The following is a 19,740-nucleotide window of genomic DNA, read 5'->3' as shown; positions in this document are numbered from 1 at the left end:
TAGGTAATTACAGGGGAAGGTTGACTATGGAGGGTCAGAAAATTTTGCTCACCTTGTAAGAATGATACTTCAAGCAAGTTTTAGTATCACAGGGAGGAGTGTAAGATTCGCAAAATTCCCACATTCCCCCCAAAGTTATTATAAAAGGGACCCTGCATGGACATTTTAAAAAGGGTACCCAAAAGATGACGTCCACACCTCATGACCAAAAGCCTGCAAGATTTTAAAAGCTTGGACTTTGTGGCAGCACAAGTGGCTTTTGGGGAAATCAAAATGTAAAATGCAGTTTCTGTGAAAAAGGACTTTGTATTTTGGAAAACAGATAGCAAACATTGTATATGCATTATGCCAGATCGTAGACAGATCAAAACCAGTAAGGCCTATACTTGAGGTCATCAAGTTGTCTGCATAAATAATCAGAAACAGCTTATGGGAGCCATCAAGACTGGACAGGCTGATTAGAATGCATTAATAACAATACAGCTCGGACATCAGGCCATTAGGTGCGATAAACAGCCATCTAAAAACAGTTAGTTTAGATTGCTATAATTATTTAAAACAGCCCGCCAAAATTGAAACAATGAACTAACCTGATTTGGCGCGCAGATAATGGGCTTCGAAAGGAGTATAACTGTGGGCCCCGGGTAGCAATCACTCTCTTGACTCTTGCGCTCTTGACTCTGACCTCTCGTCTGGTCTTGGGCTGCCGCCGTCCGTACTCGTGCCCTGGCCTCGTGGCAGGTTCTCTCCTCACTCCCCGTAGCAGAGTTTCAGCAACTAAATACACCATACCAATTTCGGGGAAGGGGAACGAGACCTGAGTCCATAGCCATCCAAGGCGCTCAGGCCGCAAAAAGGGGCGAGACGAAAGTGAGTAGGCAGTCCAGGACTTGTATAGTAACCGAACGAGACAAGATGAAAAGAAACGAAGAAGACGGTAACAACTCGATAAGAGCAGAGCAGGGCAGCGAAAAACGTATTGATGAGGCCAAGCGTCTAGTTATAAGCTGGCACTTGGTGAGACGAACATTCTGGTGAGCACTGCGAAAACGCAGGTGTCCACGCCGCGACGAATATACTGGCGTTCTCACGCTTGGGTAGGAAAATCTAGGCAGTAAAACCTGCCAACTGCCCTATAGGCACAATGTTACCGCCAATGACCGCCCGAGGGAGAAGAAGAGGAATACCCATCGCGACGAGACGATGACGGCAGTGGAGGAGAAGAAGGTATGTCGCAGCAGCAGCTCCAGCACCACGCCCCTGAAGACCACGTGGCAATGGGGTACCTAAGAGGACAGAAAACCAAACCTCAAAACCTGCATTCATTAAACAGTTGGCTTTGATTTGGATTGGTGAGCATGAATTCTGGCCCCTCATAGCTTAATCTAGTTAGGTATGGGGGGTGGGATAAGGATAAGGGGATTGTTAATGTAGTTTGTTTTCCCTCGATGTGCCGTGTGTTCCCCATTCCCTGCATAAGTATGGTTATTTTGTATTTGCCTGTATTTTATACTTGTGACTTCTTATAAGACTGTTTTATTTTCTGCTTTAATAAAATCTTGGTTTTCTTACATCCAAACCGTTTGTCTACTCGAGTTTTCTGTATTGCCACCTGTATCTAAGTCCAGTGTCTAGTACCCAGGGGCATGGGAGCGATTCGAACCACTCACAAACAGTCAGGGGCATAACTGACTGGGCGCACGCGCCACACCCGCCACCCGCTACAGGGTCCAGTGCGGGCGGTGTCTGTGGCGGGTCGCGACCCCACTGCTGGCTCCATCCTGCTGTCGAAAATGAACTTACCTTAATGGGGCCTATTACGCCTGCCCAGCGCGTTACCAGGCCCAATTAGATGGAGCGGATCTGGTGTCATCATTCATGACGTGTTTTAAGCCAAGATGCTTAAAGGGACCATGGCCACATTACATTTTAAGTTTAATCTAACATTAGTGGGTGTTGAAACTTTACTCTACAATAATATAATGAAAGTTATATATGAGCGACAAAGAAATATTTAAATAATATTATCATTAGGTAATATGACGCCATCTACAAGTACGATCAAGAACATAATTTAAAAAGTACACTAATTGGGAAGTTATTGGTGCTTTAGTCACAAATCTATAGACTTTTGTATCAGTAACTGGTACAAATAAAAGATGTGTGTGTATATGCAATATATAAAATTAAGCACATTTTAAATCTAATTGATTTACAATCCTATGCAAGTTCAGCGGAATAGCTGTGGAAACCCTGACAACAGTGTAAGTGGTGCTTACAATGTGTTTCTGGGATTTCTGCATCTCTTCCATTGAAATTAACAATGGACAAGTGAGAGAACCACTGCAGAAATTCACCCCAAAGGCTCAGACTGAAAAATTAAATAGTTATATTCAGGGACTGAAAGCAAATTGAACCAGTGGAATGAGTGATCAGAATGAAATTGTTATGGTTGATGACTTGATTTAATGTGTAATTGGACAATCACAGTATACTGTAGAAAAACCTGACCAGAAACAACACAAAAATTTATTTAAATGGTATATGTCATATTTTATAATGCAGATCAATTCACTACAGTTACTGTTGAGTTGGAAGACAACAGCCGAGAATGGCCAGAGGAAAATGTATTTCCCTCACCATCCAGGATAGCGCTTACATCCCTTCAGGAATTTCTGAATTAACATTTACTAGTAGCTTTTCAAGTAGAACAGAATCTCCATCAATCTGTTAGCTGATGTAATCAACATGTTTTTATTTTGGTTTGTTTTCCATGCTGTCAAGTAATTAGCTGGAGCAATGGCCACAGAACTCATGCCTCAAGTTGACAGATGTGGTTCCTGAGCTGCGTGAATCCCACAGCCATGCAGGGAAATGTAAAAAGTAGGGGGGAAAAGGCTCTTAAGTGCCTGTAAAGTACCTCATAATGATTTCAATTGGGTCGCCCGCCTCTGCCGGTTGGGTTGGCTCCACAATGACAGGTACGCCTGTGGGAAAGGCGCGTGGGAGCGGGATGACTGTGGGTTCCCGACCCGCTGTCAAAATAAACAACATTCCCACCCAACCCGCCACCCATCTCGCCCGCTACCACCACGGAAAATTCAGCGCTTAGTTTTGCTCCTCTATAATGTTGAGCTCACCAACCTCCATTGGCTTCCAGTACCCTAATGTATATGTATGTGTAAAACCCTCTTCCTCATTTACAAATTGTTTCATAGCCTCAGTGCATTCTATAACTGCAACCTCTGCCAGCCCTATGTGCCATTGCATGCCCTAGACACTTTTGACTCTGGTTTTCTATGTATTCCTGCCTTCTGTCATTCCACTATCAGTGGCAGAAGCTTCAGCCATCAGAGACCCACAGTCTGCAACTCTCTACCTGGAACTCTCCACCTTATGATCTCTCTCCAGAAAACTTACCTCTTTGATCAAGGATTGGGTCACCCCCTCGAATTTCTAGATGCTGGAAGGATGTTCCTGATGGTCGGGGAGTCCAGAACCAGGGGTCATAGTCTAAGGATAAGGGGTAGGACATTTAGGACTGAAATGAGGAGGGATTTCTTCACCCAAAGAGTGGTGAACCTGTGGAATTCTCTGCCACAGAGGGTGGTGGAGGCCAGTTCATTAAATATATTTCAAGAAAGCGTTGGATATATTTCTTAAGGCTGAAGGGATCAAGGGATATGGGGAGAAGGCAGGGACAGGGTACTGAATCTGAATGATCAGCCATGATCTCATTGAATGGTGGAGCAGGCTCGAAGGGCCGAATGGCCTACTCCTGCTCCTATCTTCTATGTTTCTATGTTTCTATGTTTCTATCATTTGGTGTCCACTTTGAGTCTGTGAAGCTTCTTGGGACATTTAGTTCATGGGCGGCATTTTATTAATGCAAGTTGTTGTCTTTGTTGCATTCATATAATGGAAGGCAAGTAATGCAAACAAACACTAGCCAAGCATCCTTGCATGAATTTTATACATTGCACTTGAATCTCTACAATGCAGTGCTATTGATAGGCCTGTATGAAATTGTTGCATTACACACGAGAGCTCCAGCACCAAAGAATAAATCTACAAGAGGAAGCATTATGGATTGATGATAAGACAACCCAACGGAGATCTGTGGGAGGAAAACAACAATTGAATGGCAAAAAAGTAATGTGTTGCAGAATGAAATGTTATGGAATCAAATGCTGACAGACCATGTAAGCAGATGTAAATTTTTAGACCCGTGACTAAATAGTTTAGAGACCATAGCTTATTGTGGAAATGCCACTATGTTTTGACATCTGCCAAGCCAGCATGTATTTTTATCCTATAATGCACTTCATCCCCCTTAGTGTGAGATGCATATTAATTGACTCACATAAAATTTAAAAAAGCAAAAGAAAAACACATACACATACACAACAAACAGCAGATACATGACACAACCATCAATGTTGATGTGCACGAGATGGGCAAACTATTACAGCAGGAAGATTCTTGAGAAAGATTTAAATATGCAAATTGCTTATTTATATCAGAAGATTACATAATTTAATCATGTAGCTTTCATATTAAAATTAAACATTTATAGCTTTCTTGCAGATAGCAACTTATGTTATACACATTTATAAATACTTTTGTTGCCATAGAACAATAAACATTTTTATACCACAATTGCTTGTGGTGTTTTGAATCATTCCACTAAACTTCTGTCTGTTGCAATGTATACCACAGGAAGTCTGATCACTCTGAACACTGGTGGCGCTGAATTTTAGATCATTTTCCTGTGGGTCTGAACATGCTGATTAAAATATTAAAACTTTTTTTCACTGAAATTGGGCAGTTATTTAATTAAATACTGTGGTTGCTTTGAAAGCAAAACATGCTTTAAGTTGCAATCACAAATGGCTAACATCTCGTCTATACTCCCAGAAGATTACTTTGAGTCAGTGTGTGCTTTTTTAATTTCAGGTCCAATGATTACTGTTTCATACCCTGTTCTCCCCTTACTTTCCTGTGTACACACCTAAAGAAGGAAAGAAAGACTTGCATTTATATAGTGCCTTTCACAACCATCGGACTTTACCATCAATGAACTACCTTTTCAGCTATAGTCACTGTTGCAATGTAGGAAATGTGGCAGCCAATTTGCGTACAGCAAGCTCCCACAAACAGCAATGTGATAATGACCAGATAATCTGACCAGATAACAAATATTACATTAAAAATCAGATGATTTTTCCCCTTTAGATTATTGCAAACACATTCCTCCATCCTTACCAAAAAAATCAGAAAATTATTTTGACTGAAATCTCTGTCTTCAGTTCTTCAAATCATTTACCTTCAAAACGTTGTTCCAAACAGAATGTTGCTGTCTACTTACAAGCTGGAGCCCGTATAATGCAATGTGACAGAGAAAAAAGAAATTCAACTAATTACTTTATTTTATTGATTTATTTATGAATATTCTGTGATCAGAATTATCATTCATCTTAATGAGTAGAATCATTCCTTTAAAAAGCTCCTAGAGACCTCTTTAACCATTCCTTTTCTTCTCTTAGATTATTTTACGTGCTGCTCAATGTCTACCTTGACTCCTTCCAAAGCTCTCTGACACATTGCACAACCTTAGGAGCAAAATAAATGTATGTTGTTGCTGCTGTTTAGCTTGATAGTTTTATAGATCTCCCAGTAAGGGCTTTTTGAACAAACCTTAATGAGCTTTACTGCAGAGTATAACAGGAATATTTTATGCTTATTTAGCCATGCGAATTTACAGGCTTAGCAAGGCAAAATATAACACCAATGGAGCAATGTGTCATACCAATCCAAGCAATGTTCCCCCGACCAGTTTAGGGCAGTTAGTGCAATGATTATGCGTTAAACCTATTGCTTAACAGCTTCAGAGCAAGCCCAGTGTATTATTTTTTCATCTACGCTGCACAGGCTGATGTAAAAATTGTTATAAATCAGTTGTAAAATCAAAGTCTTCCATCCAATTTCCCACACATCAATGATATCTAATTTAAAACACTTATGTGATCTTGAGAGGTAATGTGAAAACATCTGTGAACTAATATGTGGCATTGATTGATTTTGCATCCCTATATATCTGCAGATTTACACCAAGTTACATCGATTGTACTGCATAGAAACAGTCCATTCGGCACAACTGGTTTATGCTGGTGTTTATGCTCCACACAAGCCTCCTCCCACCTTACTTCATCTAACCTTATCAGCATATCCTTCTATTCCTTTCTCCCTCGTGTTTATCCATCTTCCCCTTAAATGCATCTATGCTAGTCACCTCAACTACTCCTTGTGGTAGTGAGTTGCACATTCTAATCACTCTCTGGGTAAAGAGGATTCTCCTGAATTCCCTATTGGATTTATTAGTGACTATCTTATATTTATGACCTCCAGTTTTGGACTCCCCCACAAATGGAAACATTTTCTTTATGTTTACCCTATCAAACCCTATCATTATCTTAAAGTTCTATCAGGTCACCCCTCAGTCTTCTCTTTTCTAGAGAAAAGAGCCCCAGCCTGTTCAGCCTTTCCTAATGAGTATATCCTCTCAGTTCTGGTACAATCCTTGTGAATCTTATTTGCACCTTCTCTAATGCCTCTATTGTAGGAATGTCTAGTTCCAATCCAAAGACTGAGGGGGGGCACGGTGGCATAGTGGTTAGCACTGTTGCCTCACAGCACCAGGGACCCGGGTTCAAATCTGGCCTCGGGCGACTGTCTGTGTGGAGTTTGCACATTCTCCCTGTGTCTGCGTGGGTTTTCTCCGGGTGCTCCGGTTTCCTCCCACAGTCCAAAGATGTGCGGGTTAGGTTGATTTGGCTATGATAAATTGACCCTTAGTGTTAGGGGGATTAAATGCGTGGGGTTATGGGGATAGGGTGGGATATGTGTCGGTGCAGGCTCGATGGGCCGAAATGGCGGATTCTGTGTGATTCTGTGTGTGTGACTGAGGTCCACTCAGGCGCTCAAACAAAACGAAGTTTAATGGAAACTAACAGGTTTAAACAAGTAACTGCAGGAGAACATCAAGTGTAGGTCTGCTCAGTTCGGAGGCTCCACGAGGACTGCTCCGACGGTCCCGTGGTTGACGTCATGATGTCATCACGTACTTCCCGCCAGTGGGGGATCGTGTGATGTACGGCGTGACGTCATCGCGTTTACCCGCCATGTTAAAGTAATCACGCTCTGTACAAGTAAACAGTATAAATAAAGATACAGACTCAGGCTGCAGCTAACATGTTGTTAAAGGAAATTATATACAAACGATCTGAGTCCTTTAGTGGCTCCGCCACATGCGCCCCCCCAGAATTGTCTTTAACAGCAAAAGTGAGACGGCGAGGCGGCCTGACAAGCCTGTCCGAGCGACTTCTGTAACCCTGAAGTGGAAGCTGATGGATGGTGGTCGAGTTGGCGGGCGGTTGTGGTGGATCTGGCATGGCGATTGAGGGCGGTCGGCCCCGTTTTGGCGGTTGAGCGATTTCGACTGGGCGGTCCAGGTCTAAGTGTGCTGGCTTCAACCGGTCAACCGAAATGTGGTCCGGTTTACCTCCGATATCGACCAAAAAGGTTTTGTCTCCCGGCTCTATGACGCGGAAGGGACCAGTGTAAGGAGGCTTGAGCGGATCCCGGTGAGCGTCGTGGCGGATAAACACGTACTCGGTGCTTTTCAGCTCAGTTGGGATGTGGGACCTCTGTAAGCCGTGATGCAACATAGGCACTGGAGTGAAACATCTGGCCGCTTCCTGGTGGCTGACGAGTTGCTGGGATGCGGACCATGGCTCTGTTGGAGACGGGAGGAAATCCCCTGGTACTCGTAGTGGCTGGCCATATACAAGTTCCGCCGAGGATGATTGCAAATCTTCTTTGGGCGCCGTACGAAGACCCAAAAGGACCCAGGGAAGTCTGTCCATCCATCCCGCGCCTTGAAGACTGGCCCGCAGAGCGGCTTTGAGCGACCTATAGAATCGCTCGCACAGGCCGTTTGCCTGTGGATGATAGACGGTGGTGCGATGTAGTTTGGTGCCAAGCCCCTGAGCCACAGCGTTCCAGAGCTCAGAGGAAAACTGCAGTCCACGATCGGAAGAGATGTCCGCTGGTACCCTGAAATGAGCAACCCAAGAGGAGATGAAAGCTCTGGCCACGTCTGCCGAAGTGGTGGAAACCAAAGGAACTGCCTCTGGCCATCTAGTGGTGCGGTCTACCATTGTGAGGATGTGTGTAAAACCTTGAGAAGGTGGAAGCGGCCCCACGAGGTCCACATTCACGTGGTCGAATCGACGCTCCGGAACAGCGAAAGTGGCCAATGGGGCTTTTACATGACGTTGTACCTTGGCCTTTTGGCAGACCACGCAGGTGTTGGCCCAGTCGCGGACATCCATGTGCATACCCCTCCAGACGAATTTTGACGACATCAGCCTTTGCGAGGCCTTCATGCCAGGGTGTGACAACCCGTGTATGGCGTCGAACACTTTTCGGTGCCAGGCGACTGGTACGATAGGGCGGGGAGCTCCCATGGAGACGTCGCAAAGTAGCGTGGTGCCTGCGGCATGGAATTTGATGTCGGCCACTTGGAAGCTAGAGGGGCTGGTCCAGTATGCTTGGACCTCTGGGTCCGAGGCTTGATCCGCAGCCATGAGGGCATAGTCGATTCCGAGTTGGACTGTGTGCACAGTCGCGCGGGAGAGGCAATCCGCCACCAGGTTGTCTTTGCTGGACAAATGCTGAATGTTTGTGGTGAATTCTGAAATGAACGTCAGGTGACGTTGTTGCCAAGCTGATCACGGTTCGGCAGTCTTGGCCATAGTGTACGTTAGTGGCTTGTGGTCCACAAAAGCCATGAACGGACGTCCCTCTAGTAAGAACCGGAAACCGGGGGGCCGGTGGTGGTGATGTGATGTTCAACACCATGTTTAGTGGCCGAGGAGGAGAAAGTGGGCCTGGTCAGATCTGGGAACTCTCCAAGGAGCCGAGTGAAGTCGTCTGGAGGTGGGAACGCACAGAAGACAGTGCGCGGCACGTCGTTACCGCGGTGGCATGGGATGGAGTGGAACGTGGCCGCATTGATCAACCAGCAGTGCCTGACATCGACCAGGATGCTGTTGGCGCACATAAAATCCGCCCCAAGGATGGCCTGCGTGACTTTGGCCATGATGAATTCCCAATGGAAGCGCTGGCCACCGAAACACACCTGGAAATGCCGCCTTCCGAAGGTCCGAACGGCCGCGCCATTAACCGCCGTGAGGGCGGGGCTGTGGCCCCCAGCTAGTATATCTAGATTTGACGCAGGTAGGATGCTACACTGTGCCCCGGTGTCGCAAAGGAAACGTCGACCAGATAGGGAGTCAGTGATGAAGAGAAGCTTCCCTGAATTTCCGATGGCCATCGCAGCCGCGGGGCGCTCGTTAGACCCGGTCCTCTTTCACCAGGGTGGCTGTAGATGTTTTTTTTTGAGCGAAAAACTGCAGGGAGGGCGGCAGCATCTTGCTTTCGCACCAAAACGGGCGTGGTAGAAGCACAACCCCGCTGAATGAGGAGCTGGAGCAGCATCTGTGGGGGATGGGTGCCTCGTGGCAGCACAGTGCTGTGTGTCACCGCAAAAATCTTGTCCGCTTCGGCAGCAAGCTCCGTGCAGTCTGTGACTTCAGACCTGGCTAGGGCAGCCTGAACCTGCTCCGGGAGTAAGCTGAGGAAGAGCTCCCTGAAGAGGAAGAATTCCGGCTTGGAACTGAGGAGCGTGAGCATCTGGCTCATGAGCTTGGACGGCTTGGAGTCCCCGAGGCTGGGCATAGCGAGCAGCCGGCTGGCGCGCTCCGACTTCACGAGCCTGAAGACCTGCAGCAACCGCGCCTTTAACGTGTCATACTTGCGATCAGTAGGCGGACTACCGAGTAGGCTGACGATCCGCGAGGCTGTGGCGCTGTCGAGGGCGGAGACCACGTAATAATACCGGGTCTGATCCGCAACGATGTCCCTGATGGCGAACTGAGCTTCAGCCTGGATGAACCACGTGGCTGGTTGTTGCTCCCAGAACTGCGGTAACTTCAAGGTAACGGCGTTCGTTTCCATGTTGAATATCATCTGCGAAAACCGTTCGCAGAAGTCAGGGTCACCCATGTAGGAATGTCTAGTTCCTATCCAAAGACTGAGGTCCACTCAGGTGCTCAAACAACAAAACAAAGTTTAATGGAAACTAACAGGTTTAAACAAGTAACTGCAGGAGAACATCGAGTGTAGGCCTGCTCAGTTCGGAGGCTCCACGGGGACTGCTCCGACGGTCCCGTGGTTGACGTCATGACGTCATCATGTTCTTCCTGCCAGTGGGGGATCGCGTGATGTACGGCGTGATGTCATCGCGTTTACCCGCGCTGTTAAAGTAATCACGCTCTGTACAAGTAAACAGTATAAATAAAGATACAGACTCAGGCTGTAGCTAACATGTTGTTAAAGGAAATTATATACAAACGATCTGAGTCCTTTAGTGGCTCCGCCACACTATATCCTTTTTATAATTTGGAGACCAGAACTATACAAGTTTAACATAACTTCTCTGCTTTTCAATTCTATCCTCTAGAAATGAACCCCAGTGTTTTGTTTGCTTTTTTTTGGCCTTATTAACCTGCATTGCTACTTTTCGTGATTTGTGTATTTTTACCCCTAGATCCCTTTGCTGCTCTACCCCATTCAGACTCTTATTATCCAAGCAGTATGAGGTCTCCTTATTCTTCCTACCAAAATATACCACCACACACTTGTCTATATTGAAATCCATTTGGCCAGTACATGCCCATTCTGCAATCTTATTAATGTCTTTCTGCATTTTTCACATTCTTCCTTTGTATTAACTATACCTCCCAATTTGGTGTCGTCCTCAAATTTCAAATTGTACTTCCGATCCCTGAGTACAAATCATTAATGTAAATTGTGATCAACAGTGGTCTCAGCACTGATCCCTGTGACACACCACTTTCACCCTTTTGCCAGTCTGAATAGCTACTCTTAACCCCTACTCACTGGTTTCTGTTTTGTAGCCAACAGGATTGGATGAAATGGATGAAAGACTTCTGTGTTGGTGGCATTACATCCAGGACTCCAAGTTGTCAGAATGAGGAATGGGCATGACAATGCTCATTCAACAACAGCAACTTATATTTATATAGAGCCTTTAATGTAGTAAAACGTCCCAAGGCACTTCACAGGAGTGTCATAAAACAAAATTTGACTCCAAGCTACATAACAAGAAATTGGGGCAGATGAGAGGTAGGTTTTATGGAGCGTCTTAAAGGAAGAAAGAGAGGTAGAGTGGCGGAGAGGTTTATGGAGGGAATTGCAGAGCTTAGGGCCTAGGCAGCTGAAGGCACGGCCACCAATAGTGGAGCGATTATAATCAGCGATACTCAAGAGGGCAGAAGTGTATGCAGACTTAAAGTGACAGTCAAAAACAAAGTGCATCATCTCATGTTTTCTGTTGTGGCTGAAAGGCTTGATTCACTACTGGGTGACAAAGCTTGTGAGGACTTAGAACTGGTCAAAAGAGTCTACCGTATAAACTGTGCCATAAGCAGACCAGATGAATCGGTGGATTCTGTAGTGAATAATTTCCAGGATGTGTTCAAAGGATTTGGATTTCTACCATTCACTTACAAGATCCAGCTAAAGCAGGATGCTCAGCCAGTGGTACATGCTCCACGAAGAGTTCCAGCACCCTTGCGTGACCGGCTCAAGAATGAACTGGACAGAATGACCACACTAGGAGTCATCAGGAAAGTCGAAGAGCCAACAGACTGGGTTAACTCCATGGTATGTGTAAAGAAAAAGAACAATGGTCTAAGAATATGCATGGATCCAAAGGACTTAAATGCAAACATAAAACGTGAACACTACCAGATTCTCAAGTGAGAAGAAATCACCAGTGAAATGTCAGGTGCCAGATACTTTACAAAGCTCGATGCCTCACAAGGATTTTGGCAACTAAAACTGGATGAAGAGAGCACCAAATACTGTACCTTCAACACACCATTTGGCAGGTATTGTTTCCTCAGAATGCCTTTCGGGATAATATCTGCATCTGAAATCTTTCATAGAGCGATGGAACACATAATTGAAGGTCTGGAAGGAGTTTGGGTCTATGTTGATGACATCATCATCTGGGGCTCCACACTGAAAGAACACAATGAGAGACTGACTAAAGTGCTACAGAACATACGCCGGAATGGACTGAAGCTCAACAAAGCCAAGTGTCAGTTTGGCGTCCAGGAAGTCACTTTCCTAGGAGATAATCTATCTGGTAAAGGAATAGAGCCAGATATGGAAAAAGTAAACGCCATACTCAAAATGCCCCGACCCACTGACAAAAAAGGAGTGCTACGCATCATGGGGATGATAAACTTCATTGGAAAGTTCATTCCTAAATTGTCAGCCAAGACAGCCTGTCTGCGAGACCTGCTACATAAAACAAATGAGTTCGCATGAACAGAAAGACATGAACAAGAGTGGATAAACCTCAAAACAGTGCTGACAACCACACCTGTACTCACCTTCTTTGACTCAACAAAAAGAATCAAAGTGTCAACGGATGCATCAAAAGATGGCCTAGGTGCGGTCTTGCTACAAGCAGAGGGTGAAGATTGGAAGCCTGTTGCCTATGCCTCCAGGTCTATGACTGATACTGAGTGTCGATACGCCCAGATTGAAAAGGAATGTCTAGGCTTGGTAGTTGGACTAGAAAAGTTTCATGGCTACATATATGGACTTCCCACCTTCACAGTTGAGACAGACCACAGCCCTCTGGTTGCCATCATAAAAAAAAACCTGAATGAGATGTCTCCAAGGATTCAACGACTCATGATGAAGCTGCAAAGATATGACTTTGAACTGATCTACACACCAGGCAAATACATAGTGTTAGCAGATGCACTATCCCGAGCACCCACAATGAGTCATGTGAGCTCTACTGAAGAAGACGTGGATGTTCATGTGAGTATGGTCACTGCTGCGCTGCCCGTGTCAGACACAAAATCAAAGCAAATAGCAGAAGAAACAGTAAAAGATACAGGCCTAGAAATTCAGTGGGTTGCGCCAGCCGCTAACGCCATAAAAGGGCTATATTTCCGGCGCTAGACACTTAGCGCCTGAACGCAGTCCGATCTGCGCCGACGCCCAAATTCAGTTGACATTTAGCGCCGGCGCAAAGTGTTTGCGCCCGCTCAGGTGCGCGCGCAGCTTATGACGTCATATCGTCGCGCAACGATGTTTGTGCGCCCCAAACCGGAAATTCAGTGGCGCCCGCCCAATGTGGGCGTGGCGCTGCTAAGAGCTGTGAGGTGGAACGCAAAAGAGGCCCTGTGGGCCTCGGGGAGCGCAAATTAAAGGGCACTTACACTGACCTATAAAGCCCAGCCATTTTGCTGCAATGACTTTACTGCTTTGGATTTCTGGACAGAGACCAAGGGACAGAGGTTACAGATTTGGGACAACATAGGAGAGGTATTTTTGGCTTCTGGCCAGTGCTTTGACATTTGATTCATTGTGATTTATCTGTTCTCAACTTTATTATGGGGGCTGTATGGGGGGCCAACCCTCAGTTGCAGCATTATGTGCAAAGGGCTCGCAGACGCTGTGAGAGAGGGCCAGCCATGCCTAGACGCAGAGGGGCCATCAGGCGTCGGCAACGTAGGCCTTACCCACTCAGGCAATACCGGCAGCAGGTGTCCTATCTCACCATGACTGCCGCGCATTGTGTGAAGAGGCTGCGCTTCAGAAGGGAGGTGGTTGCAGAGATCTGCCAGCTGCTTCACACAGATCTGCGTCCACAGCTGATGTGCAGGACGTCTCTCTCGGTGGAAGTGAAGGTCACGGTGGCTCTGAACTTTTATGCAAGCGGCTCCTTCCAAGCCGCTGCTGCGGACATAGCGAACATCTCCCAGTTCGCCGCGCATCGCTGCATCCGGCAGGTCACCGATGCACTTTACGCGAGGAGACACCAATTCATCTCCTTCCCCATGACCCGACAGAGGCAGGAGCAGCGTGCAGTCGGATTTGGCAGGATCGCGGGCTTCCCCATGGTGCAGGGCGCCATTGACTGCACGCATGTGGCTATGCGGGCACCTATCCACAATGCCGAGGATTACCGCAACCGGAAGGGCTACCATTCCCTAAATGTACAGCTGGTGTGTGACCACAGGCAGCGCATCGTAGCTGTCAATGCCCACTTCCCAGGAAGCAGCCACGATGCATTTATCCTGCGCCAGACTACTGTGGCTGACATGTTCGAGGCACAGCCTCCACCAAGGGGGTGGCTTATCGGGGACAAGGGCTACCCTTTGTGTACATGGCTCATGACCCCGCTCCGCGCGCCCAGGACCCCAGCGGAGGAGGCATACAACGAAAGCCATCAAGCCACAAGGAACATCATCGAGCAAATGATAGGCGTCCTCAAGCAACGGTTCCGCTGCCTGGATCGTTCCGGAGGATCTCTTCAGTATTCGCCGGATAGAGTCTCCCAGTTCGTCGTCGTGTGCTGCATGCTGCACAACCTGGCTATCCGCAGGACTCAGGCACTGCCACCTGGCATTGCACCACCACCTCAGGAGGATGAGCAGGAGGAGGAGGAGGAGGAGGAGGAGGAGGAGGAGGAGGAGGACCAGCCCAGGAGGGAGCGACAAGGGCCAAGGGCCGTCCGCCGGGGGCTTATTGATCGACACTTCTAGGCCCCCTGTCAGGGAATGGCCTGTGGCAATGAACGCACCTGAGGCAGCCGCTCCGCAAGCCCTCAGCCGGTTAACGCAACAACCACTTCAAACACGACACCTGGACATGCTGAATAAATCAAAAGCTTTATTTCACAAACTCAGGGCCCTTCCCACATGAAACAGAAAAACAGACAAGACCCCCAAAAAACAGTCAAAAACATCTGTCACTCCCAAAACCTGGGGAGGACTAACAAAACTTGCCCATCCAAAAGGCCTTCAACAGCGGCCTTACAAAAATAAGCCCCCCCCCCACAACAGAGACACCCCCATGAAAACAAAAAATGCCTTGATCCTCGGCCTTAACAAAATAATGCCCCCCACAACACAAGCCCCCCAATATAAAAGAAACCGCTCTCACCACACTCTAATGGGTGTGCCGAGAGGGCGAGTCCTTAGACAGGCTTCTCCGGCCCCTGGCCGACCTGCTGCTCTGCCTCAACCTGGGCCCTGCGGGTGTGGCGAGGCTGGGGGAAGGCTCATGAGGGCCACAAAGCGTGTCGGCAGATGCCCTTGGGGGTCGGCCTAGACGAGGCCTGGCCCGGGAGGGGCCGGCTGCTGACTGCTGCAGCTGTGGCTGGGCAGCATCAGTCTTAGCAGCAGCTCGTCGCACCTTGGCTGGGGGAGTGGCAGTGTCGGCAGCACCATTGGGGGCAAGCTGGCTGATGGCAGGTGCGCGCTGCTCGCCAGAGACACTGGCACTCGGCCGGGCTGGCAGTGTAGCAAGCGCAGCAATCTGGGGGAGGCCAGACCGCTGTGCTGCAGCAGGGCGGCGGGTGCCATGGCGATGCCTCCGTGCCACAGCGAGTGTGGCAGAAGTGAGTGCCCAAACTGCCCTGGTATGTGCCCGCATCAGCTCTGCCAGTGTGTGGACGGCACCACTCATCTCGCGAGTCGCGTCCTGCGCTGCCGCCAGTCGCTGCACACCCGCGTCCTGCGCTGCCGGGTGTTGCTGCACACCCCTGTCGTGCGCTGCGGCCAGTTGCTGGACACCCCTGTCGTGCGCTGCCGTGAGTTGTTCGAACCCCCTGGCCTGTGATTCCCCGAAAGCCACCACACTCTGAGCCAGGGACTCAATGGCGTGAGGCATCTGTTCGACCACCCCCATGAACTCTTGGTGGCGCCGCTCAGACGCCGCCGACATCTCATCGAGGACGCGCACCTCCTGGGCGAGGACCGTGTCCGGACTGAAGGGCGGACTCTCCCTCCGGGGAGAAGGCCGCCGAGCTGGCCGACCCTTCCCGCGTGCGTCGACCCCACTTGGGCCAGGTTCTGCCCTCCCCTCCAACACCTCCCCCCTCTGGGCAGAAGGCCGGCGTGCTGCCGGAGCCTTCCCGCGTGCGTCCACCCTACTGGGACCAGCTTCGGCCCTCCCCTCCAACACCTCCCCCCTCTGGGGAGAAGGCTGGCACGCTGCCGGACCCTTCCCGCGTGCATCCACCCTACTGGGACCGGCTTCGGCCCTCCCCTCCAACACCTCCCCCTGGCTCTCCTGCAGGCCAGACGTCTCCCCTCCATTGCCATCCCCTGGCGCGGAGGAGGGTTCCCCCGATGTGCCGCCTTCCTCCTGGTCCTCGACGTCCTCCTCCTCCAAGGGCCTGGCTCTCTGCGCTTCAGGGACCACCTCCTCCTCACCAGCTGAAAGCAGGAAGGCACAAGAGTAGCTTTAGAGTGAGGACAGGCCGTCAGCGAGGGAGGCCTGAGTGGTGCATTATGCGCATTTGTCGGTCAGTGGGAAAGGATGTAGATCTGAAGCGCGAGGGCAACGAGAGAGGTGCAACCGGTCATGTCCTTACCAGTGGGTACCAGTACAGGGTCCGCCTCGCCGATCACGACAGGGCCAGTCACCCGGCCACGCATGAGTCGTGCCACACTCTCCTCCAGATCAGTGAGCGCCTGGTACTCGGGACGGCCTCCACCAGTGACAGCCTGGCTCCTTACATTGCTCGCCAGCTTGGCCTGCAAGAGAAAGGACGGCCTCTAAGTACAGTGTGGTGCCCTGTCGCTGTGTGCACTGCCTCCCATGGTGGAATAGCTTGGCCAGTGTGGTGCCCTGTTGCTGGGTGCACTGCCTCCCATGGTCGAATAGCTTGGCCAGTGTGTTAAGTGCAGAAAGTGCTATTGATGAACATGCAAGTGTCATTGCTGCGGGAGGAGGGCTGCCCATTAGACCTTTGAGGTCCCTTTGCCCATAATGTGAGGTGCACATGCAAGGATGAGGGGGGCACTGGAAAGGGTACTCACCTTCACCATCCGAGTGAGGTCGTTGAACTTCTTGCGGCATTGGTCCGCACTCCTGGGGACATCACAGGTGGATGACACCCTGCGGGCGATTTTGCCCCAGGCTCTCCTGTACTGGCTCCTGGGAGCCTTCCTGCCACTGTCCGGGCACAGGATCTCTCTTCTCTTCTCCACACCATGAATGAGCACACTCAGAGCATGCTCTGAGAAGCGCTGCGCTCGCTCACGGGCCCTCTCCATTGCTCCAGGCGCTATTTTGGCACACCAGTAGTGCTGAGGCCTAGCTGCAGGGCTCCAGTATGCAGGGCGTGGCAGCAGTCAAAGTTGACCCTTCCCCTTTAAGAGCTGGCCGGCGTCAGGGTGTCTGCTGTCAATCAAAACATGACCGCACCTGCGCTGCGCCCGGCTTCGGCGTTATTAGGCCGCATCGCCGGCTTAGCGCCGGAACACAGCATTTCAATGCCAGTTTCAGCGCTCGGCCAAACTTAGGGCCAACTCTACTGAATTTCGGCGATGTGGCCTACACTTTCCGGCGGGCGCTAACTTTAGCGAGCGCCCGACTTTAGCGCCCCAAAAGTGTCCAGACTGAATTTCTAGGCCACAGTATTACAAACAGTAATAGAGAACATTCATCATGGTTGGCCAAAAGGCTCCTGTCCAAAATATTTTCACATAAGGTCAGAATTGAGTGTCGCAAGTGGACTATTACTAAAACAGAACAGAATAGTCATTCCACAGGCTCTATGTCAAGACATGCTCAAAAGGATTCATGAGGGACACGTCGGAATTGAAAAATGCAAAAGGAGAGCAAGAGACACTGTTTATTGGCCTGGCATAAATAAGGACATTGAGAACATGATAGGCAAATGTGAGACATGTCAGAAACACCAAAACAAACAAGCAAAGGAACCAATGATAGTAGCTGACATACCAACAGCACCATGGTAAAAGGTTGGTATGGACCTTTTTCATTTAAATGGTAAAGACTATCTAATAGTGATTGACTACTATTCTAACTATCCTGAGATGGCGCTGCTCTCAAGCACCACAGCAAGCAGTGTCATAATGCATGTGAAATCCATCTTCGCCAGACATGGAATTCCCAGGATTGCCGTTAGCGACAATGGTCCGTGCTTCAACTGTAAGGAGTGGCAACAGTTTGCAGCACATTATGACTTTCAGCACATCACATCCAGTCCTTTGTATGCTCAGTCAAATGGTAAGGCAGAGAAAGGTGTTCAAGTTCTCAAGCAGCTACTGAAGAAAGCGACAGATAGCAAGTCTGATCCTTATCTCGCCCTGCTGAGCTACCGAGCCTCACCTTTAGACTGTGGTTCTTCACCTGCTGAACTACTAATGGGTCGCAAGTTGCGCACCACGCTACCCTGCTGTGCAAAAGCACAGCAAAGTGAAGAACTGGGACAGAGACTTCAACTGTTAAAGCTGAAACAGAAATCATACTATGACAAGTCATCCAAAACTCTGAAACCATTGACAAGGGATGATGTTGTCAGGATTGAGGATCCAGATGCATGGAACAGGAAAGCTACAGTTCTTGAGGAAGTAGGACCAAGGTCATACACTGTTAGAACTGAGGAAGGACAGATTCTCAGGAGGAACCGCCGTTCCCTCCTAAAAACACAAGAGACTATTCAAGACCAGATTGATGACAATGCCGCAACTGCATCTTGTCATTCACCGCCAGAACATTCTCATGAAGGCACATCAGACTTATCCGTGTTGAGAAGATCCACACGTGAAGTAAAAAAGCCCGATAGACTTAATCTTTGAGTACAATGTAAAGCTTTGAAAATGTGTTGACTGTTTGAAAATGTTTATGTTTATAGAGCACTAACAAAAGTGTTACTGATATTATCTTTATTGTTTTCTTGAAAGTTGATTGATATTGATTTTGTTAAACCTCAAAGAAAGGGGGATGTAATGATCAATAACATGTCATTCTATAGTGGACACTAGGTGGAGCCGTAGAGCTGTGTAGAGCTGTATATAGCTGTATGTATAAGACTACACTACCCAGCTGTATGTGTTTAAGACTACATTGCCCATGAGGCACTAGGCTACCCACAAGGCAACAGTCAAGATTGAAGCCTCTACAGATACTGTACCTAGTCCACATGTGCTCAATAAAGTAACTAGCAAAAGCTAGCTGTGTTCATAATAAGAATGTCTATTTATTAATGAACATAAGACATACTTTTCCAGTAAGCACAAGAATTACTTCCAGTCATATTTGAGCAATCACACTTCAGAACGTCTTCCGACTTAAATCAATTACACTATGTAGCCTAAAAGAGATATATCCATACACTTTAGCAAAAAAAGATACACCATTTAGTTTACTTATTTTTTTAAATTCCTCTTTATATAAAACAGTGCACCCTCTGCATTTCCTGTCCACCATGTTATACATTTTTTGATTGAGGAAGATCTATCAATATAAAAGTAGAAACTGAACCAATCAAATTACAAAAGAATGATTAAAATCCTTTTGGCCACCAAGTTTTCCTCAGTAACTGAAATTCCTACCATTGAAAATAAGACTTCTAAAATGACAATACATATATATGTATACATATAACAATAATGCTTAGCCATACAAATATCTTTATGTCTTTGAGTACCTTAATGGCCTGTAATTTCCGATAGGAGGCTTCTTGCATGCAGATGCCTCCTATCGGAAAAATATCTACGCCCTTACCTGAGGGCTCCCGAGGTCCGG

This window comes from Somniosus microcephalus, chromosome 8 (assembly GCF_052327205.1).
Source record: "Somniosus microcephalus isolate GS21.2 chromosome 8, FLI_Smic_1.0, whole genome shotgun sequence".
NCBI classification, from domain to species: Eukaryota; Metazoa; Chordata; class Chondrichthyes; order Squaliformes; family Somniosidae; genus Somniosus; species Somniosus microcephalus.
Note: the sequence above shows the minus strand (reverse complement) of the source record.